Genomic DNA, 23,817 nt, shown 5'->3' with positions numbered 1-23,817 from the left:
GTCAGCCACCTGTGGCTGAGAGCAGATGGTGTGGGATGGGGAAGGCCTGGGATTGCAGATAAGACAGAGCCTCCAGCTAGTCCAGATGAGAGGACCCCACAGGCCCAGCAGAGGCCTCCCCACTGCATTCTCCTGAATCCAGACCCAAGCCCAGTTACTGGGGAAGCATCTCTCAATTTCTTGCATCCCCTGTGTGGATGGGGTCAGTGTCCACAGCCCCTCATGCCCCTCAAGACTGGCTTCTCCTAAGGATTCCCTCATCTTAGCCTCTGCCAGTGCTCGAGCCCTGATCACTACAGGCAGCCCCTAGATGGGCCACATGCATTCTCAGTCATGGCCTTTTTGTCACCCTTTGGGCAGTTCTGGATGAAGCATGCAGATGCGAAGGCCAGCAGGCCAAGGAAGCAGGTAGGAGCAGAATGCTGGGCATCCTGTAGCTCTGGGTGAGGCCAGGGAACAGTGCTCCTGGGCTGGCTGGGTGCTGCTGCCTTGGTGGGCTGTGTATTTATATCCCATGTGTTCCTTCAGAGGCAATGTGGTGGCCACCCGTGTCATCCTTTAAAATAATAATAATAATAATAATAATGACAGTAAAACATCATGTCCCTGAAACACACTTTTCCATTCCCAAGAACCTAGCCAAGTCAATGAAACAATAAAAGCAGCTCAGACATGAATGTCCATATATCTATTATCTTCACGATATCTCTTTCTTTCTCTCCCTCTCTCTTTCTATCTGTCTCTCCATCTCTCACCCACACTAGGAACTAAAGCAAAGTAGTGCTATCCATAGAGCCTGCTTTCATGGACATTTATAAAGCTGCTTGGGATGCTGTCCCTGTGATGGGACAAAGTATGCTATGACATCACTGGTTCTGACCTAATCTATAACCCCCTCTCCCTGCCTGGTGTGGAATCCAGCACCGTGGTCTTCCAGGCCACCATTGCTGGACAATGCACTGTGAAAGACAGAGGTGCTATGAGTCTTGCCTGTCGCCAAGGGACCTCTCCTGAAAGAGGTTTCCAACATCCTGTGCATCACACTCCATCTCAGGGCGTGTTCCTTGGGGTCTGAGTATCCACTGCCCCAGCACAACTGGCTGGGACATAACCAGCTCCTTTCTCCAAGGCTTGCACAGCTACCAGGTTTCAAGCCATCTGCAATGTTTCAGGCATCTGGGGACACACATGAGTCTGTCTGTGACAAATATGGAAACAGAAAGCCTCAGGTGACCAAAGTGTCATTGACCACAGCGTGACAAAAAATTGTAGTTGTGACTCCAATTCGGGAAGAGGGACAGACTGGGTGTCACCTGGAGACCATCTCTGAACATTGTGGCTGTCTCGAGGCTGCTGAGAGTCCAAGGATTCTTCCCCTGACACAGCCCCTAGAACAGGCAGGGATTCTAGGGTCTGCTGTGTTACAAGCAGCGTCAGACTCCATCCAGGAGTGATGATGCAGGGAACACCCAGGCTTGTGGGGTCCCATCCAGTTAGCCCTGTAGCAGGACAAGTAACCAGTGGCCAGTTCAAAGGCTTTGGAAAAGAAATCCCTGTCTGTAGCCTCATGGACAAGGTAGCCACTGTCATGGAGTCAAAGGAAACTCACAGAAGCATAGGGGCTTGGGTAGTGGCTGACTTCAAGGAGAAACTGAAGTTGCTTACACCTCTCCCAGGCCACTACATGGCAGGCAGGGTTCAGGGACTTAGGCCCTGAGTCTGGGGGCCTTGGGGACAATTTTGTGGCATGTCCTTCATCACAGCACTGTCAGTCAGAAACATAGGATGGAGAGATACTGGGAGGTGCAAGAACTCCAGGGCCAGTAAGTTCACAGGTGCAAGGAGAGATTCATGGGTCCCGACAGCCACCTGAACCCCCTCCTGGACCCCAGGCAAATGCAATGTCAGGCCAGGGTGGAGTCGGTCCATGGGATCTCTGGGCCATGGGTGGGAGGAGTTTCCAGTGAATGGACCCAGCCCAGGAAAGCTGCTGTGTTCCTGACCTCAGGCCGGCAGGTCTAAAGGGTCACAGCCTCCCTCACCCAGGCCACCAGAGTGCCACTCTTGTCCTGGACCCAGGCTGGGAATCCATGCTTCACAAGCTGTGCACACTCTCCAGTTCTCCCAGACCCTGCAGGTGCTTGGCTGCCTCTCCAGGCATGAGGGCGCTTTAAGGAAACTCCAGGGGATAGGTGGAGTCACCCTACCAAGGACATTGAGAGATGGGGCAGACAAGGAGGGAGACTGCCACGCTGAGGACCTTAAAAGAAAAGTGGCACAGGACTGATTGCACACAAACCTGGGATAAGAAGGGGGTTTATTGTCAGGAGCCTGAAGAGGCTGCTCTGCACAAAGAGAGGGACAGCAGCAGCAAGGAGGGACAGCAGCAGCAACTCGCCCTTGAGTGTTACCCTTTTATAGGCTAGAATCATGGCCACGTGTAGGGGCGAGTTTAGTCTGACTGACATAGTAAGCATCCCCAGATCTTGTGGAAGGCAAGTTTGTTTTGGGGAACAAAGACAGGCACTTTTTCTATCTGTCAAAGGGGGAACAGGGAAACCGGCATGTCCCTTTATCTTCTCAAGGAGAGAACAGGAAAACTAGAACGTCCCCATCTCAGGGACCAGTAAGTTGTCTCCTGTCTCTCAGTGAGAGAACAGGGAGAGACCAGCACATCTCCAGGCCGGTAGGTTTCTATCTCGGGCTACTTTCTATTTCTTGGGAATAAGAACAGTGTTCATAAAGTGGGGTTGGGGAAAAGGAAGATGGCTGCAATTGTGCTAACAGATCTGACAATGAGCCATTCAGGAATGAACTCGTAGGGACAAAAGAACCTTCAAAAAGAAGTCATGGGCAGTTCATATGAGGGACACTGGAGACCAGTGGTCAGGGTACCCCTGACTGTACTGCTTGGAGCTTCTTGATTGTTCAGCCACTGACCTCTCTGTGCCTCACTTTCTTCCAGTGTAAGTAAGGAAGAGCAGCAGCCACTGCACAGTGTTGTTGTGGGCACTGAATATTTAATATGCAAAAGTTGGAGGAAAATGCTGGTGCCATTGTGCGGTTTATTAAGGGTAATGTTGCATTATTCATGTCAATCCTAAATGCTGAAGAAAATTTTCTAGAGAGAGCAGCTGCCTGAGTCAGGCAAGGAAAACCCTTTCGTCCCCCTGTGTCTGGAAACAGGCTGGGTTGCAAGCCACTGTCCAAGACTCTGTGCATTGTAAGACAGGCCAAGAAAATGTGCATTGCCCACACCTTACCCTCTTTGCAATGTCAGTCCCAATTACCATCTGAAAACACTTGGAGCCAGAATAATTGAGGGGCACAAGCTCTAGGTCCCTGTCTCTATCAGCCACACCTGCCAGGGTCATCATTCTAAGACTGACCTATCACACCAGACCCCTTTGAAGACCCCAAATTCCACCTGGGCACAGATACCAGAGAGCCTTCTTCTCCAAATACCCACTATTCAGAGCTTTTGGTGGCTCAGAAAAGTCTCTTTACTGTTGACTGTTTCCATTTCAAATGCAGCACCTCACATGTCACATGGATCCCCAGACAACTCACATTCCTTCCACACTTCCTTTGTAATTATCCCTTCCAAAATAATTTTTCCACACTTTCTGAAAATGTATATTGCCTGTGCCTCAACTCCTGATATTGATTCAAACATCTTTTAAGAAGGGAAGACTTAGCTCTTTAACCCTTCCCCATCACATATACCCTCCATTTACCGTCTCCTTCATACAATAATGTCATGAAGGTTACAGCAACATTACCAGTTTGTTTGATATTACACCCTTCTGAAATAAGCTATCAGGTTTAAACAATGAGTGTTTAATCTCAAAACAGCTATTTGTGTTACCTGAAGTTAGTATTGTCTTTGTTTTTCATGTGTGTTTTATCTGCCATTCTAATCCAGAAGCTAATTAGTTCTTCAACTCCTTCCACTCAGGCTTCTGCCCAGACCTGCCGCAGTCCAGCTGCAGCAAAATAACCGGGGGGGGGTGGGGGGGGGTGGGAGGGGGGGGGTGGTGGTTACGAACAACTTGTGTACGTTGATACAGCAGGAGTGGGAGCTGTTTATTGCAGGACAGGAGCAGTATTTATACATTCCACACAGCTTATCTAATTAGCATAAACTAGATACATCAGTCAACCAATCAGGAATCTCCACACTTAATGGCTCGCTTTTGTTACTTCTCAAACCACTCCCTCTGGCATTTTGCCAGGCACCATCCAGACTTGTTTATGAACGCTTAACATTCCCCTGGCAAAATGCCAGGTGTTATTTTGACTTGTTTACAGACTCTAACACAGACCATCCCACTGAAACTCCTTTTAGTAAAGTCAAAACCTACCTCTGTATTGCCAAACTTGTTGGGCATATGTAGGTCCTCATTATCTATATTCCCTGAGCAGCATTCAACATGGGTGTCCTGGTCCTTTTCTTAAAACACACTTTGTGTGGCTCCAGTGACATTACACTTTCTTGGTTTTTCTTCCCTCCCACTGAAATACTTCTTCCAGTGTCCTTTTCTGCCTCCCATTTCTAAATGTTGGAGCGTCCAGGAACAAGTCCTCCATCCCTTCATTTTTCTTCTTTGATGTAATTTTATACACTTTCTATAGGCTAAGGACTTCCAAATCCTTATCTCCATCATGGGCCTCTCCCCCTAGTGTCAGACTTGCAGTCACTCAACTGCTCAATGACACCTCCCTAAGGATACCCAATGGGCCTCTGAGACTTAACATAGTCAAACTGGACTCTGGATTCTCTGTTGCCCCCTGCATCTCCCAAGCTTCCCCAACTCTGCCATCAACCACCATCCCACCAGCTGCTCCTCCCACACCTGACTCTCACCCTACACACCCTGCTCCTTCTCTTCCCTCACCCTTGTCAGTCCTACCTCTCACGTGCATCACAACTCTGTCTGCTTCTTCCCACTCCTGCTTTGGGATCGCAGAATCTGCCATTTCTTTGTCCCAGAAGGCTCTGCTCCCCTCACCCCTCCTCAAGATCAACTTGACTGGCTCATATGGATCCTATTAAGAGGTACGTGTCCTGAGACTATGCCTTAGGGGATCATTTCTAGAGTTCATTCCAAGAGAAGTTTCTCTGATCTTGAAGAGTACTGGAAACCATGAGGAAGGGGCCCAGACTTCCCTCCTGAGGGTGAAGGCAGCTCTTGCAACTGCCTTTGCAGTTGATGACTGTTCTTCTCTCCCCTCATTTGTGTGAGTGGGGGCAATGCAGTCTGTGGGCTTCCCACTTAAAATAAAAAGAGTGGAGGATGTCAGGTTAGAACATCCCTCACTCCCACCCCTATGATTTTGTATCTTTTTTTTTATTCGCATCTTTATTTTGAAAATTCAAAACTGCAGACAGTGTAACAATTCCAACTTTAGATGTTTTTCAACCTTTCTATACAGTAAATATCAAAACCAGCCAGCCTTTCCCCCACACACACACATTTTTCCAACCACATGTCCATTACATCAGTCACAGCCCCTTTTCCAGAGAACTCCGTTCTCTATAGATCCACAGGGATCACTTTCCTCCCCCAAGTCTTCTGCATAATTCTTTTTCCAGGATAGGATATAACCCTAGATGGAGATGAGGTAAACTGAAGACAGGTACCAACAAAGGCCTGACTGATTGACAAAGTCCATCATCCATTTTCAGCACCAAACAGCAAGATCTTCACCAAGTCTTGTTTTTGTAGCCCCCATCCACAGCCCCCAGCACCACAAAGTCTGCAAGACAACTGAGTTTAGTTGAGTAACTTGATAAAAATAAAGCACCGATGGGGGGGAAAAAAGCCTATAATCACAATTTGTCACTTCCACATCAGACAGGAGTTGGCATTAGAACTTCCAACAGAGATCAATACAGAAGTGGGGAGAAAAAGTACCTTTGGCCACTATAATAGAAAACCTAGAGTGCTCCAAGGCATGGATTCAGCAAATATTTAAGAAACAATCCATCAAAGCCTCAACCTTTGCTTACAATCTTTATTGAAGTTATACAAAAAGAATCCCCAAAAGTGAAAAAAATACATTATATACAAAAACACTCTCTTGGGAGGAAGGTTCTGTTCCCTCTCAACATGCAGTGCTTTCAACTGTAGCTCCAGCCTCCACTGTCCCCTCCACTGCTGCCCGGCTGATTTTGTATCTTGATCTACATTATTATGTCACATGGAACTTACTATAGCTGACAGTTTAGTTTCTTTCTCTCTCTCTCTCTCTCTCTCTCTCTCTCTCTCTCTCTCTCTGTGTGTGTGTGTGTCCCTATAAAATGAAAGCCCTAAGTAATAAATGTCTCTATCTCTTATGTTTAGTACTGTGGCCCCTCTATTGGTAAGGTTTTGCCACATGGAGGATTTCCAATGCATTGTGGCAAGAAGGAAGGGAGGGAGGGAAGCCCTGGGTACCTTCCTCAGCTCTCCAGGGAGTTGCTGTGTGACCTAGGGTAAGTCACACTTATTTCTATGGTTACTAGTTGGATGTGCAAACCCTCTTCCTAGCTCACTGACATCTTAAGGGAATCATATAATGTTGCTATAAAAGTTTAAGTTTTTCTAAGATGCTTTCCTAACTAAATGTTTCAAATCTCCAGATTAAAACCCCCATCTCTTAACTTTCTTTAAAGTACTCCCCTACACTTTGGTCTAGGTTGTGTGAGAACAGGTAACAACAGTTCACTCATTTCAGCAGACCATCTGCCCCTCCCCACCCTCCTGTGTCTTTCTCTCCTCTCATGTGCACCATCTAGGGGCTGGGCCTCATTTTCAGATGGACTCTGCTGCTAGCAGCAGCACAGCTTTCTCTCTTCCCCCTTTTCCATTTGTCTCACCTGAGGACTCTCCACCATGAAGACACAGGAATGGTCTGTAACTGTGAAGAGGTAAACAGCAGGGACCAAAATTATAGGAGCACAAGAGGGCACCTCGTGTGCGATGGAAACATTTGAGGAACATGCTGGTCCTGAGTCAGACAGGTGTGGAACTGAGGTGGATCCCACCATGACTAAGCAAAGAGTCAGCACCCTGGCGCTACCTGTCACCCAGCTCCTGGAAGGCTGAGGCAGGAGGATCTCAACTTCCAGGCCAGCCTTGGCAACTTAGCAAGACCCAGACTCAAAGAAAAATGAAAGTTCTGAAGATTCAGTTCAATGGTAGAGCCCTTGCCCAGCAGGTTGGGGGCCCTGGAGTGGATCCCCAGCACTGCAAAAAACCCACTGCTCCTGCCTTGATGCATGTGGCATCTCTCCTCACCATTGCCCAGGACTCTGAGGTCATGGCCAGGAGGAAGTTGACACCAACAACCCTTAGAAATGTGAGAACAGGCCCTTTCTCCAATCTCCATACCACTTACCAATGTACAAAAATTTTCTTTTTTTCTTTTTGAGGGGCTGTGCTGGGGATCCATCCCAGAGCCTTATACATGCTGAGAACCTGTTCAACCACTGAGCCATACATACCCCAGTTCCTATAACACAAGGTGCCTTTGCCTCTAAAATCTACTACGGTTTATCTTTGATTTTGACAATGGTTTCAGAGGTTCCAGATCATCATCAATTGGCCTTGTTGTTTCTGGGTTCACTAAGAGGCAGCATATACTGAGGGTATCACAGAATGGAGCAAAACCACATATCTCATGGCTGGGAAGCACAAGACAGAGCAAGGACAGGCCAGGGTACCATTGTCCCCTTCAAGGACATGCTCTCCACAACCACATGTCCTCCCACTAGGCAGCACCTCTTCAAGATTGAAGCACATCCTAAACACACCTCTCTGTGGATCAAGGCTTTAGCACAGAGGGCTTGGGGACACTCAATATCTACACTGTAGCACAGCCCTCTGGAACATGTTCACGGTTCCCACCTCCCCTCCTCTATCTGAATATAAGCCCCATGAAGGCAGGAGGCCCTCCCCACCTACCCTAGGCCCACCTCCTGGAGCATGAGCCCAGAGACTCCTGCATGCCAGGCAAGCACTGCAGCACTGAGCTGCACCCCCAGCCTGAGGACAGGATTTCTGTCTGCTTTGGACACTGGTGTTTCTGAGCATCTGTAATGGGGCGTACCAGCAGATGGGGAAGTGGTGAACAGAGGAATTAGGTCAGTCACACTGGGACATTATACTATGGTAATTTATGTGCACAGGTCAGCTTGAATGAGGTCACTGTGGCCACAGGGTATGTGGGAGGCCTCTCTGGGGCCATTGCTGGGCTCAAGCCCTTGGCTTTCTAAGCCAGGAAGGCTAATGACCTGCATGTGCAACCCAGGTCAGCCTGGCCAGCTCCTCAGGGCTGGAGCTCACACTAATGACTCAGGGTCAGTGACTCCAGGACAGAAGGCTCTGGCACCTGCTTGACCATGTTGGCCTCAGAACCTCCTTGAGGAGAGGGACAGGAAGGTAGGAGAGCCCAGGTCTGTCCCATTCTCCTCTCCAAGAGAAGAGGGGGCTGGTCTCTCTGACACTGGCTCTTATCTCTTCCTCATTACTGCATGTGGGTGCCCCAGGGAGCAGCCTGAGAGGGACTTTAGAGACAGAGTGTCTGCAGCAGTGGGCATGGGGAGGGGCAGGGAGAGGTATAGGCAGATGGGCCACTGCCTTACAGACCTCAGCTGACCCCACAGGGAGCTGAAATGCTCCTTCAGTGCAGAGGTGTCTTACATTTGGGCCCAAATGGACCAGCCACTGGGTGTGGTCCCCAGGAAGGGTGTGACCCTGGGCCAGGTTGCTCTGTGCCCTTAGGTCACCTGCTGACCTCATTCCTAGCTGCTGGTTGTCAAGCACTTTGGGAAAGGGGAGTCTTGGGAGTGCCTGTCCTTTCCTGTTCTCGGGATTGAGCAGCACCCCTTCCAAGGAGCCCATCTGGCTTTAGAATCTGTGTTCATTTGAGATATATTAAAATGCCTCCATTACGTTTGGTATATGAACTGGCTGGAGTGTTCGGTGGTCTGTGCTCCACCTGGTACGGTCTCCCCTCCCTACCCGAGAGATTGAGAGGAACACTGAGGTGCATCTATAAAGGTTTATTTTCTTTGGGACAGGGGTGGGAAGAGATGTTCAGAGTGGCGGCTGAAGGCAGCTCAAACCCTGACTGGCCTTCTGGGCTGGGCGGGCCTCAGTGTCCCAGCTATCTGCAGCAGGTGTGCTCCTCCAGCTGGGTGGCATTGCTCCTGTCACGGGCTCCCCTGCTTCGGTCAAAGGCGGGGCGGCACGCAGGGTGGGGTCACTGGTGCACTTATCTGTGGGAAGGACCATAACAGCGTGGGCATCCTGGGGGTGTGCAGAGCTCCGGAACCTCCACCCCTGTGTCCCCTGCAGGCACCCGCCCCGCCAACCCTCCCCAGTAGCTCACCTGCGTTTCAACCTCAGCCTGGGGGGCTGTTGCTGCTCTTCTTCCAGCACAGCTTCAGGATGTGCTTGCCTGGCCACGTTGGAAGTTTCTTGTGGAAGCAGTGCAGCATTTCCATGTTCCTCCTGAACCTCATTGTCTTCTCCTGGCAGTTCATTAAAATTCTCAGTCAGCACCTTATCTTGTGGCTCTGGTACTGCAGGGATGGATGCAGGTGAGTGGGATCAGGGAGGCGGTGGGAAAAGTAGGGGCATGCACCAGGCCAGGCAGGTGCAAGGAGTACATGCTGGGCTTCAGGGTGCCAGAGTGCAAGTGATAATCATGGGACTGAGGTCCTGGGGGGGAGACGGATCTGGAGAGAGGTCAAGGGTGGGTGCAAAATGGACAAAACACTTCCATTTTCAGGCGACAGATGACCAGTTCTCAGTAACAGCCCTCAGCATCCTCACCTTCACTTGTGGGACAGGTCTCCCATGGGATACTGCAGGAGACCTTCTCTCCAACTCTGGGACATCACTGGTATGCCCTCCTCTGTCATCTGCCTATTAGATGCCTATTGCATAACTTCCCTTTGCCCCATTGTGTAAATTTCATCCCTAGGCCCTTGCAGAGGGCCCCCTGACCATATGCAGAGCACACACAAACCTTTTCTCCCATTTCTGGCTTTGCCTTTGCAACCTACCACCAATCTGGTAGGTCTCACTTGGATACATGATCCAGTGCTCACCCTTCTGTAGCCATCCAGATGGCTTTCAGGGCCCTGAACTCTGGGGAGAACATGAAAACCTGGTACCTCAGACCTTCAAAGAAGCCAACACACAGTAGGGAGGCTGTAGGGTTGCCCACCTGCCCAGTCTCCCTTATTCTACAGCTCCACATAGAGCCACCTGTGGCCTGGGCAGAACTGATCAGATTTCCTTCAGCTCTGTCATAGCTGGAATTAAAAGGAATTGGCTGGGGCTGGGGCTGGGGCTGTAGCTCAGTGGCACGGCGCTTGCCTCGCATGCATGAGGCACCGGGTTCGATCCTCAGCACCACATAAAAATAAATAAAAGAAAGGCTTTCTGTCCATCTACAATTATAAAAATTTTTTAAACAAAAAAAAAAAAGGAGAATCAGCTGGACATACGGCAAAAGAGAATTGGGCTAGGTGTCTAGCAGAACCTCCTTACAGATACTTGAGTGGTCCTTCTTCTAAGGCCAGCTTAGATCAGTAGCCATTTGAACGTGAGGTCAGTTATCTGTGGCTGAGAGCAGCTGGTGCTTGGTGGAGAAGACCTAGAATTGCAGGTGGGACAGAACCGCCAATCCTCCAACTAGTCCAGATGAGAGGACCCAAGAGGTCCAGCAGAGGCCTCCCCACTGCATTCTCCCTGATCCAACCCCAAGCCCAGTTACTGGAAAAGCATCTCTCTCAATTTCTTGCATCCCCTATGTGGATGGGATCAGTGTGCAGCAGCCCCTTCTACCCCTCAAGACTGGCTTCTCCCAAGGACTCCCTCTTTCCTAGCCCCTGTCCATCCTTAGGCACTGATCATGGCTGGCCTACTGAGATGGTCCACAGTAGTACCTGGGTCGTCTCCATTCTCAATCATGATCTTTTTGCCCCCGCTTGGGCACATCTGAATGTAGCACGCAGAGGTGAAGGCCAGCAGGCCAAGGAAGCAGGCGGGCAGCAGAGTGCTGGGCATCCTGTTGCTCCCGGGGAGGCCAGGGAACAGTGCTCGTGGACGGGCTGTGTGCTGCTGCCTTGGTGGTTTATCTATTTATGTGGGATGGTGTTCCCTCAGAGACAATGTGGCAGCCACCTGTGTCATCCTAAGAAAAAAAAAGAAAAAGAGCAAGACAGTAAAACACCATGTCCCTGAAACGCCCCTTTCCGTTCCCAAGGAGCTAGCCAAGTCAATGGCACACTTAAAGCAGCCCCAGACATGAATGTCTGTATAGGTATTATCTTGAAGAATTCTCTCTCTCTCTCTCTCTCTCTCTCTCTCAGTAACTATAGCAAACAAGTGCTACCTGTAGAAACTGCTTTCTTGGACATTCATGAAGCTGCTTGGGATGCTGGCTCTATGATGTGACAACATAAGCTACAACGTCACTGTTTCTAACCTAAACTATAACCCCCTCTCCCTGTCTGGTGTGGAATCTAGCACTGTGCTCTTCCAGGCCACCATCACTGGGCCATGCACTGTGAAAGACAGAGGTGTTATGAGTCTTGCCTGTCGCCAAGGGACCTCTCCTGAAACAGGTTTCCAACATCCTGTGCATCACACTCCATCTCAGGGCATGTTCCTGGGGTCTTAGAAAAGTATCCACTGCCCCAGCACAACTGGCTGGGACATAACCAGCTCCTTTCTCCAAGGCTTGCACAGCCACCAGGCCCCAAGCCATCTGCAGTGTCTGAGGCATCTGAGCGCACACTTCCGTCTGTCTGTGCAGAATATGGAAAAGGAAGGGCTCAGGTGACCAGAATTTTATTGACCACACTGTGATACAAACTGCTGTAGTTATGACTCAGATTTGGGAAGAGGGACAGGCAGGGTGTCACCTGGAGATCATCTTTGAGCACTCTGGCTGTTCAGAAGAGGCTGAGGGTCAAAGAGCCCTTTCCACCTATCAGAGCCCTAGAGTGGGGGCAGAAGAATGAAGGGGCTGCTGTGTTCAGAGAAGAGTCAGGCTCCACCGTGGAAGCGGTGATACAAGGGACAGCCATGCCTGTCACCTTGAGAATTTCTCTGAAAGCAGTTTTCAACAACCTGTGTATCACAATCCATCTCAGGGTGTCTTCCTTGGGATCTCACCAAATTATACCACCACCATACCACAACTGGACATTACAAAAACCTTTCTGGAAGCCTATCATAGCCACTAGGTCCCAAACCATCTGCATTGATTCAGGTGTGTGGAGACACACATTGGTTTATCTGTGCAGAAGATGGTAGAGGATGGGGTGCAGACCACTGGAATGTCATTGGCCACAGAAACTGCCGTGATTGTGACTCTGAATTTGGACAGAAGACCAGAGTTCACTTAAAGACCACCTCCAAGCACTCTTGCTATTCAGAAGAGGGTGGGGTTCAAATGGCCTCTTGCGTCTGACAAAGCCCCTAGAGTGAGGACAGGAGGATTTAAGGAGCTGGTGTGTTTGTTAGGAGCAGAGTGGGCCTCCAGGCTAGGACTGGTGATGCAGGGGACAGCCTGGGTTGTGGGGTTCCATTCAGTTAGCACTGTTGCAGGACAAGTGACCAGGAAAGACACCCCTAGTATGGCCAATTCAAAGGTTTTGAAAAGAGAGTTCATGCCAGCAGCCTCATGGGCAAGGTAGCCACTGTCATGGAGTCAAAAGAAGGCCACAGAAGCCCAGGGGATTGTTCCCAAGGGGACAGATATGGAGGGACATGGCAGACTTCAAGGAGAAGCTGAGGATGCTCCTACCACCCACACACCACCACAGGGCACGATTCAGGGACTCAGGCCCTGAGACTGGGAGCATTTTGGAAACAATTTGTGGCATGTCCCCCATCTTAGCCCTCATAGCCAGGAACATTGGTCTTGGGAAGCTACTCGGAGGAGCAAGATCTCCAGGCCCTGTAAGGCTCAAAGGTACACACATACCTCCTAGACCTGAGCACCACCTACTCCAACTCTAGGAACTTAGTCAAATACTGTGACAGAGCCTTTAGTGGTTGGGGAAAGTCTCTTCACTGTGTTGACTGGCTACATTTCAAATATAGCATCTCACGGACCCCAGACAACCCACATTCCTACTACACTTCCCTTGTAATTATGCCTTCAGAAAAGGACTTTTCCACACTTTCTGTAACTTTATATTCCCTATGCCTCAACTCCTCATGTTGAGTCATACATCTTTTAAAAAGGGAAGACTTAGTCTTTAACCCTTCCCCATCACATGTACCCTCCATCCACTGTCACCTTCATACAATGGTGTCATAAAGATTAGAGCAGTAATACCATTTTGGTTGATATCACACCCTTCTGAGGTAAGCCATTTGGTTTATATGATGATGCTTCAATCTCAGAACAGCTTTATGTGTTTCCTGGAGTTAGTGATCAACTTGATTTTTTGGTTCATTTACCATGTTTATCCACAAGCCAATTTTCATTCTTCAACTTCCTCCACTCAGGCTTCTGCCCAGACCAGCACACTAAAACTCCTGTTATCAAGGTCATAAATTTGTTGCCAGACTTGGTAGGCAAGACCAAATCCTCATTGACAATACTCCGTGAGCAGCATTCAACATGGTTGCCTTGGTCCTTTCCTTGATGCACACTTCCTTTGACTCCAGTGATATTACATTTACCTGGCTTTTCTTCCCTCATACTGGACACCTTCCCAGTGTCCTTTCCTGAAGTTACACCTCCCCAATGACACCTCCCTGTGGATATCCACTGGGCCTCTGAGACTTAACATAGTCAAACTGGACTCTGGATTCTCTGCTGCCCCCTGCATCTCCCAAGCTTCCCCAACTCTGCCATCAACCACCATCCCACCAGCTGCTCCTCCCACACCTGACCCTCACCCTACTCACCCTGCTCCTTCTCTTCCCTCACCCTTGTCAGTCCTACCTCTCACATGCATCACAACTCTATCTGCTTCTTGCCAGTCCTGCTTTGGATCCTACCATTTCCTTGTCTCAGAAGGCTCTGTTCCCCTCGTCTCTGCCCAGGATCCTCTTAACTGGCTTAAATGGGCCCTAGGGAGAGGAACCAGTTCTAAGATTATGCCTGCAGGGATCATTTCTAGAGTTCATTCCTGGAGAAGTTTCTCTGATCTTGAAGAGTGCTGGAAATCACGGGGAAGAGGCCCAGAGTTCCCTCCTGAGGGACATCTCTTGGTGTTGCTTTACTGAAACTGCCTTTTACCATTGATGACTGTTCTTCCCTTTAGAGGGGTGACAAGGGAGAAATGCAAATCTCCAGATTAAACCCCAAGTCTCTTAACTTTTTTTAAAGTACTCCCCTCCACTTTAGTCTAGGTTGTGTGAGAACAGGTAACAACAGTTCATTTGAAACATTCATTTCAGCAGACCCTCTGCCCCTCCCCACCCTCCTGTGTCTTTCTCTCCTCTTATGTGCACCATCTAGTGGCCCTGCCAGTGTCCCAGGGGCTGGACCTCATTTTCAGATGGACTCTGCTTCTAGCAGCAGCACAGCTTTCTCTCTTCCCCCTTTTCCATTTGTCTCACCCGAGGACTCTCCACCATGAAGACACAGGAATGGTCTGTAACTGCGAAGAGGTGAACAGCAGGGACCAAAATTATAGGAGCACAAGAGGGCACCTCGTGTGCGATGGAAACATTTGAGGAACATGCTGGTCCTGAGTCAGACAGCTATGGAACTGAGGTGGATCCCACCATGATTAAGCAAAGAGTCAGCACCCTGGTGCTACCTGTCATCCAGCTCCTCGATGGCTGAGGCAGGAGGATCTCAACTTCCAGGCCAGCCTTGGCAACTTAGCAAGACCCAGACTCAAAGAAAAATGAAAGTTCTGAAGATTCAGTTCAATGGTAGAGTCCTTGCCCAGCAGGTTGGGGGCCCTGGAGTGGATCCCCAGCACTGCAAAAAACCCACTGCTCCTGCCTTGATGCATGTGGCATCTCTCCTCACCATTGCCCAGGGCTCTGAGATCATGGCCAGGAGGAAGTTGACACCAACAACCCTTAGAAATGTAAGAACAGGCACCTCTCTTGTTCTCTATGGCTCTTACTAATCTACAAAAGCCGTTTCTTTTCTTTTGGGGGAAGGTCATACTAGGGATCAAGCCCACACCTTGCACATGCTGAACACCTGCTCAACCACTGAGCCATACCCCAACTCCTCTAACATAATGTGTTTCTTGCTACTAAAATATATTATTATTTAGCTTTGTTTCTAAACTCTTTTGTTAGGTTTTCCTATCATAGCAAAATACCTGAGGCATTAACTTATAAAGATTTAAGTTTGATTTGGCAATGGTTTCACGGGTTCCAGGCCATCACCGGTTGGCCTTGTTGCTTATGGTCCATGGCGAGGCAGCATATACTGGCAGAATCACAACGTGGAGCAAAACCACTCACCTTTGGCTAGGAACAAGGATTGGCCAGGTTTCCACTGTCCCCTTCAAGGACATGCTCCCAAAAACCACAAGTCCTGCCACTAGGCGCCACCTCTTTAAGATTGAATCACATCCTAATAACACCATCCTAAGTACCTAGTCTTTTAAAACAGGAGGCTTTGGTGACCCTCAGCATCCACACAATAGCTTTAGCCCTCTGGAACATGTTCACTGTTTCCCACCTCTCTCCTCCACCTAAACATAAGCCCCCTGAAGTGGGACACTCAGCTCACGTACCCTACGTATGCTCTTTCCTAGTCCCTGCCAGTTCTTGGGCACTACCCACTACCTGCAGGCCCAAGATGGGCCATGATGATACCTGACTCCTCTGCATTCTCATTCATGGCCATATTGCCACACTTTGGGCAGTTCTGGATGTAGCAATGGGAGGTGAAGGCCAGAAGGCCAAGGAAGAAGGCGGGCAGCATTGTGTTGGGCATCCTGTCACTCTTGGTAGGGCACTGGGCACAGCGCTGCTGTGCTGGCTGGTCACTATTTATGCGATCACATGTTTCCTCAGAGGAGATTTGGTATCCACCTGTGTCATCCTTAAAAAGCAAAAAAAAAAGAAGGGCAGTAAAACACTATGTACCAGAACCACCCCTTTCTGTTCCCAATAACCTAGGCAAGTCAACGGAACACTGGAAGCAGGCCCAACCTGAATGTCCATATAGGTATTATCATGAAGAGCATCATTTCTCTCTCTCTCTCTCTCTCTCTCTCTCTCTCTCTCTCTCTCTCTCTCTCCCTCTCTCTCTCTTTCTCTCCATACACACCACACACACACACACACACACACACACACACACACATCTTTCTCTAGCACTGGAAACTATAGAAAAATGGTGTTATCTGTACAAATTGCTTGTCAGACATTCACAAAGCTGCTTGGGATGTAGGCCCTATGATGGGGCAAAGTATGCTATGATGTCACTGCTTCTGACCTAACCTATAACCCCCTCTCCCTGCCTGGTGTGGAATCCTGCACTGTGCTCTTCGAGGCCGCTATCACTGGACAATCCACTATGAAATACAGAGGTGCTATGAGTCTTGCCTGTCGCCAAGGGACCTTTCCTGAAAGAGGTTCCAACATCCTGTGCATCACACTCCGTCTCAGGGTGTGTTCCCTAGAATATCAGCAAACTATCCCACTGTCCTAGCACAACTGGACTGGATCATCATCACAAATCTTTCTCCAGAAGGCTCCCACAGCCACCTGGTCCCAGACCTTCTGCAATAATTCAGGTGTCTGGGGACACATGCTGGTTTGTCTGTGCAGAAGATGGTAGAGGAGGGCACAGGTCACTGTAATGTCACTGGCCACAGTGTGAAAGGAACTGCTCTGATTGTGACTCTGGATGCAGGGGGACAGGGACAGACTGGGTGTCCCCTAGAGTCATATCCAAGAATTATGGCTGTCCAGAAGAGGCCGGGGGTCAAAGGGCCTCTTCCTGACACAGACCCTAAAATAAGGGCAGTGGATCTAAGGGCTGCTGTGTTCAGATCAGGGTCAGGCTCCAGCCCAAGAGTGGTAATAGAAGGGACAGTCAGGTTTGCAGGGTCCCATCCAGTTAGCCCTATTGCAGGACAAGTGACCAGGAAAGACACACCCATTGTAGCCAGTACTGGAAAAAAACAAGGATCATTTCATGACTGTCCTGTCTAGAGCATCCCTCACTCCCACCACTATGATTTTCTAACTTGGTTCTATATGAATACATCACATGGCACCTACTACAATTTTGCAAGTTTAAAAGACTACAAGTTTTGTTTTTGTTTGTTTTTGTGCGTGTCCCTGTAAAATAAAATTTCCAAGGAAGAAATGTCTTCATCTCTTATGTTCAGTACTATGGCCCCTCTACTGATAGAGGGCTTGCCACATGGGGGGATTTCCAATGCATTATCGCAAGAGGGAAGGAGAGGGAGAATCCCTGGGAACCAGTCTCAGCTCTCCAGGGAGTTGCTATATGACCTAGGGCTATATGACAAGCAAGCCACACTTGTTTCCATGGTTACTTATCAGGTGTACCAACCCCTCTTCCTAGCTCACTGATACCTTAAAGAAATCGGATAATGGTGCTAGAAAAGGTTAAGGTGTTCTAGGATGCTTTCCTAACTAAATGTTGCAAATATCCAGATTAAACCCCCCATCTCTTAACTTTCTTTAAAGGACTCCCGTATTACCCTTAGACCAGGTTATCGGAGAATAAGTAACAGTTAACTGATTTCAACAGACTGTCTGCCCCTCCATGTTCCTCCCCACCCCTCCTGCATATTCTCCCCTCTTCTCTGCACCATCTACACTGCCAGTGTCCCAGCAGTGTGGACTTCATTTTCAGAAACTAACCATGGTGGCTACTGGGGCTATGAAAGTTGTTTCTCTCCTCAAACCATTCTGGGGTGGGCACCAGGAGGATTTGTGATGGAAAGGAACTAGAGGTGTCTGAAAGTGGAGAAAAGGAGATCTTATTCAAATTGGCCATGGCAATGCCTGTGATACGCACAGGGTATTTAAGGAAAGCTGTCAAAGAAACCAGGAGTGTATCAGTCAGCTTTCAGCTACTGTCACAAATTTCCTCAGATCACCAACTTACGAAGAGAGAAAGTTTATCAGATCTCATTTTTCACTGGTTTCAGTCCATGGTCAGTTGCCCAATAGGTCTTGGGCCTGTGACCAGGAAGGCATCAAGGTGGGGAGGAGGAGAAGGGGCAAAGTCATTCCCTCATGGCCAAGAACCATTGAGAGGAAGAGGAGGGGCTGGGTCCTAATAAGCCCTTCAAGGGCAGACCCCAATGAAAGGAAGACCTGTCACCAGGCCCTACCTCTTGAAGTTTCCACCCCCTCTCAAGAGTGCCAACCCTGGGACTAATCCTGTAGCACATAGGCATTTGGGAACAAGCTGTAGCAAGGAGCTTGGAGTTGGGGAAGGATGATATTGTCTACATTTGATTATGGTTGGAAAATTATTAAAATGAATATGTTTATCAAAACTCCCAGAACTTGGGCTGGGGATATAGCTTAGTTGATAGAGTGCTTGACTCACATGAACAAGGCCCTGAGTTCAAACCCCAGCACCACAAAAAAAAAAAAAAAACTCACAGAACTCTACATCAAAATCCGTAAATTTCACCTGATGCAAATTATACCCTAAAACAAGGAAAGCTAGGTGCAATAGCCTCTTCCTTCAGTCCCAGCTGCCCAGGAGGTTGAGGCAGAAGCATTGAATGCATTAATTTAAAACCAGACTAGGCAAAGTAGTGAAATCCTGTCTCAAAAAAAAAAAAAAAATTGGGGGTGGGGGGGACTGGGGTTGTGGCTCAGTGGTAGAGTGCTCGCCCAGCTTGCGTGATGCACTGGGTTGGATCCTCAGCACCACATAGAAATAAAATAAAGATACTGTGTCCACCAATATCTAAAAAACAAATTATTTCTTAAAAAACTTTTTTAAAGAAAGACCAGAAGGTGTAGCTTGGTGTTAGAGTTCTTGCCTAGCATTTGCTAGACCCTGGATATCTTTATCAAAACTCACAGACCTCTACACCTAAAACAGTGAATTTTCCTCATGTGCTAAAGTAAAGGCTTCGCCGTCATTTTTCATGCCTCTAGATGTCTCTCCTTCCTTCTGGCATCCCTGTCTCCTCTCTCTTTATTCTCCCCATCATTACTTCTTTCTCTCTGGGGAAGAATTTCGTTACCCTAACCCATTCTCTAGAGGGCCACCAAAAGCCTCTGCTCTTTCCCCTCCCCCTGGCCCAACTGACACTGTCTTTGGCTTATATATATGACTCTTCTATCCCCAATACCACTTCCCCCTTGTCTGGGGTGGATTTGCCCAGCACTTTGGGTACTGAAACTGCCGTGGCAGGCTCAGTGGTCCATGCATCATGCAAGTTCCTTGGCCCTCCCCCAGAGACCTAGACAGACACTAGGTTGCATTTACAAAGGTTTATTTTCCATGCTTCAGGGTCCCACTCCAGAGTGTGGGGGTGGCAGGTGGGGGGTGGCTCAGTAGGTGACAGACTTTGTGAGCTCAGGAGACTCAGGTGCCCCACAAGCTGCAGCAGCCAGAATAGCAGGTATCTGTGGGCAGGTGCAGATGTGCGGCATTGTCCAGTCATTGGCTCCTGCAACTTGTCAAAGATGTCATGTACCCAGTGTCACTCACACAGCTCTCTGAGCAAAGGAACTCATGAGTGTGGGCGCTCTGGGATTGAGCACAGTTCTGGGGCCTCAATCTCTGTGTCCCCTGTGGGAACCTGTCCTGCAAGCCCGACCTAAATGCACACCTTAGTTGCAACACTGGCCCAGGGCATCAGAGTGTCCCCACTCCGAAAATCTTCAGATCGGACTGACAGGGCGACCTCAGAAAGTTCTTATCCAAGCAGTGCAACATCTGGATGGTGTGCACGAAGCAGCCTAACCCATCAGACCAGCAGATGTTGGGCCCCATGCAACACCCCATCCTTGGGGTCACAGAAAACCCATGAGGGGATGGAAACAGTTGAGCTGGAGGAGAGAGGTGGTGGGGAAAGTGGGGGCTTGAGGTCGGGCAAGTGCAAGGGGCACATGCTGGGGTTCAGGGCTCAGGGGTGCAGGTCCTTGAGCCAGGCAAATCTGGACAGTGGTCAAGGGCAAAGGTAAAATGGACTAAGCTGGTTTTCAGTGACTTGATGATCAGCTCTCAGGAATAGCTGTCAGCATCCTCACTTCCAGATGTGGGACAAGTCTCCCCTGGGTTACAGCAGGGGGACCTTCCCCTTCAACTCTGGGCCATCACTGGTGTGCACCCCTCTGTCATCTGCCCACACGACACCTATTCCTCCACTTCTCCTGTCCCATTACTCAGACTTGATCCCTAGCCTCCTGTAGAGGGAAGGGGACTTTCCTTTCCAACTGTGGGGCCATCACTAGTGTGCACCTCTCTGTGAACTGCAACCCCCAATCCAGAACTTCCCCTGCCCCATTACTCCAACTTGATCCTATCCCCCTCCAGAGGGTCCCTGAGCCATGCAGAGCACACACAGGTCCCTCCTCCCAAGTCTGGCCTTGCCCTTGTAACCCACCACCAACCTAGTGGGCCTCACTTGGGTCTATGATCTAATGCTCATCCTACTAGAGTCCCCCAGGTAGCTTCCAGGGTCCGGAACCTCAGGGAGAATAGGCAAACTGGTACCTCAGAACTTTGAAACAGCGAAGCACCCAGTAGGGGGGCTGTGGGGTTGCCCACATGCATAGTCTAACTTATTCTATATCTCCAATGGAGCCCCCTGTGGCTTGGGCAGAATTGAGCATGGTGATCAGATTACCTTCAGCTCTGCCACAGCTGGAATTAAAGGAATCAGCTGGACACACAGCACAAAAGAATTGGGCTAGGTACCCAGCAGAACTTCCTTATAGGTGCTTGAGTGATCCTTCTCAGTCCAGCTCAAATCAATGGCCATCTGTGTGTGGGATCAGCTACCTGTGGCTGGGAGAAGCTGGTGTTGGGCAGGGAAGGCCTGGAATTGCAGGTGGAACAGAGTCTTCGATCTTCCAGTTTGTCTGGATGAAAGGACCCCACAGGCCCAGAGCTTCCCCCACTGCATTTTTCCTGATCCAGCCCCAAGCCCAGTTATTGAGGAAGCATCTCTTATTTTCTTGCATCCCCTGTCTGGGTGGGGTCAGTGTCTGGCAGCCTCTTCTGACCCTCCCAAGCTACCCAACATCCTGATCCTTTCTAACCCTCTCTGAGGCCCTTCTGCCCAGACATACCTCCTCTACCCAGCCTCTCCCCTCCAGACTGGCTTCTCCTAAGAATTCCCTCTTTCCTAGACCCTGCCAGTCTTTAGATACCATTCATTAACAGCAGCCCTAAGATGAACTACAGTGATGCCTGCTTCAGTTTCATATCAGACATGGCCCTCCTGCCACCTTTTGGGCAAAAGAGGAGGAGAAGGCCAGCAGACCAAGGAAGAAGGTAGGCAGCATGGTGTCTGTCGGGCATCCTGGCACCTGGGTGGGGCACTGTGTGCACACCGCCACGTTGGCTGTGTACTGCTGCCTTGGCAGGCTGCCTATTGAAGTCCTGAAGTGTTGCCTCACTGGAGATTTGGTGACCACCTATATCATTCTTAAAACAAAGGAGGACAGTAAAACACCATGTCCCTGAACCACCCCTTTCTGTTCCCAATAACCTAGGCAAGTCAATGGAACACTGGAAGCAGGCCCGACCTGAATGTCCATATAGGTATTATCCCTCCCTCCTTCTCTCTCTCTCTCTCTCTCTCTCTCTCTCTCTCACACACACACACACACACACACACACACACACACACGAAACTACAGCAAACTAGTGCTATCTGTAGAAACTGTTTTCTGGGACATTCACCAAGCTGCTTAAGATGCTGGCCCTATGATGGGACAATGTAAGTTACGCTGTCACTGCTTCAGACCTAACCTATAGTCCTCTCCCTGCCGGGTGTGGAATGCAGCACTGTGGTCTTCCAGGCCACCATCCCTGGGCAATGCACTGTGAAAGTCCAGGATGCTGCCTGCCTGGCATGTCACCAACAGACCTTTGTCCAAAGCAGTTCCCTTTTCCTTTTTTTAAGCACAAAAGCAATTTTCCACAACCTATACATCACAACCTGTCTCTGAGTGTCTTTCTTGGTGTCTCAATAAACTATCCCACTGCCTTAGCATGACCGGGCTAGAACTTTATGAACCCTTTTGAAGGCTCCCACAGCCACTAGGTCCCAAACCATCTGCAGTGATTCAGGCATCCGGGGACACACAAGGGTCTGTTTGTGCAGACATTAGGAGAGAAAATGTACAGGCCACTGCAATGTCATTGGCCACAATGTGACAGAAACTGTTGCAACAGTGACTCTGAATTCAAAGAGAAGCACAGACTGAGTGTCACCTGGAAATCATTTCCAAGCATTCTGGCTGCCAGGAGAGGCTGGGGGTCAAAACAACACTTGCACCAGACACAGCCCCTAGAGTGGGGACAGAAGGATCTAAGGGGCTGGTGTGTTAGGAGTAGAGTCAGGCTCCAGCCCAGGAGTGATGATGCAGGGGACAGCCATGTTTGTGGGGTCCCATCCAGTTAACCCTGAAGTAGGATAAGTGACCAGGAAAGACACACCTAGTGTGGCCAGTGCAAAGTCTTTAGAAAAGAAATCCCTGTCAGCAGCCTCGTGGGCAAGGTAGCCACTGTCATGGAGTCAAAGGAAGGTCCCAGAAGCATAAGGGAATGTTCCAAAGGGATCGGCAGATTCAGGAGGAAGCTAAGAATACTCCCACCACACCCACACCACTACGGGTCAGGGACAAGGGACTCAGGCCCTGAAACTGAGGGCCTTGGGGACAACTTCGTGGCATGTCCTCCACTACAGCTCTCCCAGTAAGAAACCTGGGTTCGGAGCTACTATGGAGTACAAGAACTGCAGGCACAGTAAGGTTAACAGGTGCAGGGACAACCCCACGGGACATGACAGACACCTGCCTCAACTGTTACCACCTCCTGGACCCTAAGCAAGTGCCATGTCAGGCCAGAGTGGGAGTGGGGTCCTTGAGAGCTCTGGGCCTGGGGTGGGAAGAGAAGGAACAACAAATGGACCTAGCCCAGGAAAGCTGCTGTGTCCCTGACCTCAGGCTGGCAGGTCTAAAGGGCTGCAGCCCCCTTCCCCAGGCCACTGGAGTGCCACTCTGGTCCCACCCAGGCTGGGAATCCGTGCCTCTCAGGCTGTGCACACTCCCCAGTTCGCCCAGCCTCTGCAGGTGCTCTGCTCATCTCCAGGCATGAGGGCACTTTAAGGAAACTCCAGGGGATACGTGGAGTCACCCTACCAAGGACATTGAGAAATGGGGTAAACAAGGAGGGAGGCTGCCACACTGAGGGCCTGACAACAAACCTTTCAGAAATGACCTTGTAGGTGCATCTCTACACCACGTACAACCAGAGAACTGAAATGTTGCGCTCCATTTGTGTATGATAAATTGAAATGCATTCCACTATCATGTACAACCACGTAGAAAAAAATTTAAAAATAAAATAAAATAAAGAAAGAAATGACCTTGTAGGGATTAAAAAGCCTACAAAAAGAAGTCATGGGCAGTTCATACTAGGGGTACTAGAGACCAGTGGCCAGGGGCAGGCCTGGACTATACTGCTTGGAGCTTCCTGGTTGCGCAGGTCACTGATCTCTATGTCTCATTTTCCTCCAGTGTAAGTAAGGCAGAGCAGTAGCCACTGCACAGTGTTGTTGTGGACACTGAATATTTAATAAGCAAAAGCTTGAAAAGAGTGCTTGTGCCATTGTGCAGTTTATTAAGCATAGTA

At 49.4% G+C, this 23,817-nt stretch overlaps 1 non-coding gene and 1 pseudogene across 1 annotated transcript; both read left to right on the top strand.

The window, feature by feature from the left end:
• Positions 1-5,070: 5,070 nt before the first annotated feature.
• LOC114081121 (small nucleolar RNA U3) lies at positions 5,071-5,268 on the top strand (annotated as a pseudogene).
• Positions 5,269-14,114: 8,846 nt separating this feature from the next.
• On the top strand, positions 14,115-14,321 carry LOC114081129 (small nucleolar RNA U3). Its single transcript, XR_003580731.1, has one exon. It is a non-coding gene; the product is annotated as a small nucleolar RNA U3 (small nucleolar RNA).
• The last annotated feature ends 9,496 nt before the right edge of the window (positions 14,322-23,817 follow it).

The sequence above is a fragment of the Marmota flaviventris genome, chromosome 2, assembly GCF_047511675.1.
Source record: "Marmota flaviventris isolate mMarFla1 chromosome 2, mMarFla1.hap1, whole genome shotgun sequence".
Classification (NCBI taxonomy): Eukaryota; Metazoa; Chordata; class Mammalia; order Rodentia; family Sciuridae; genus Marmota; species Marmota flaviventris.
This window is presented reverse-complemented; position numbering and strand designations above follow the sequence as displayed.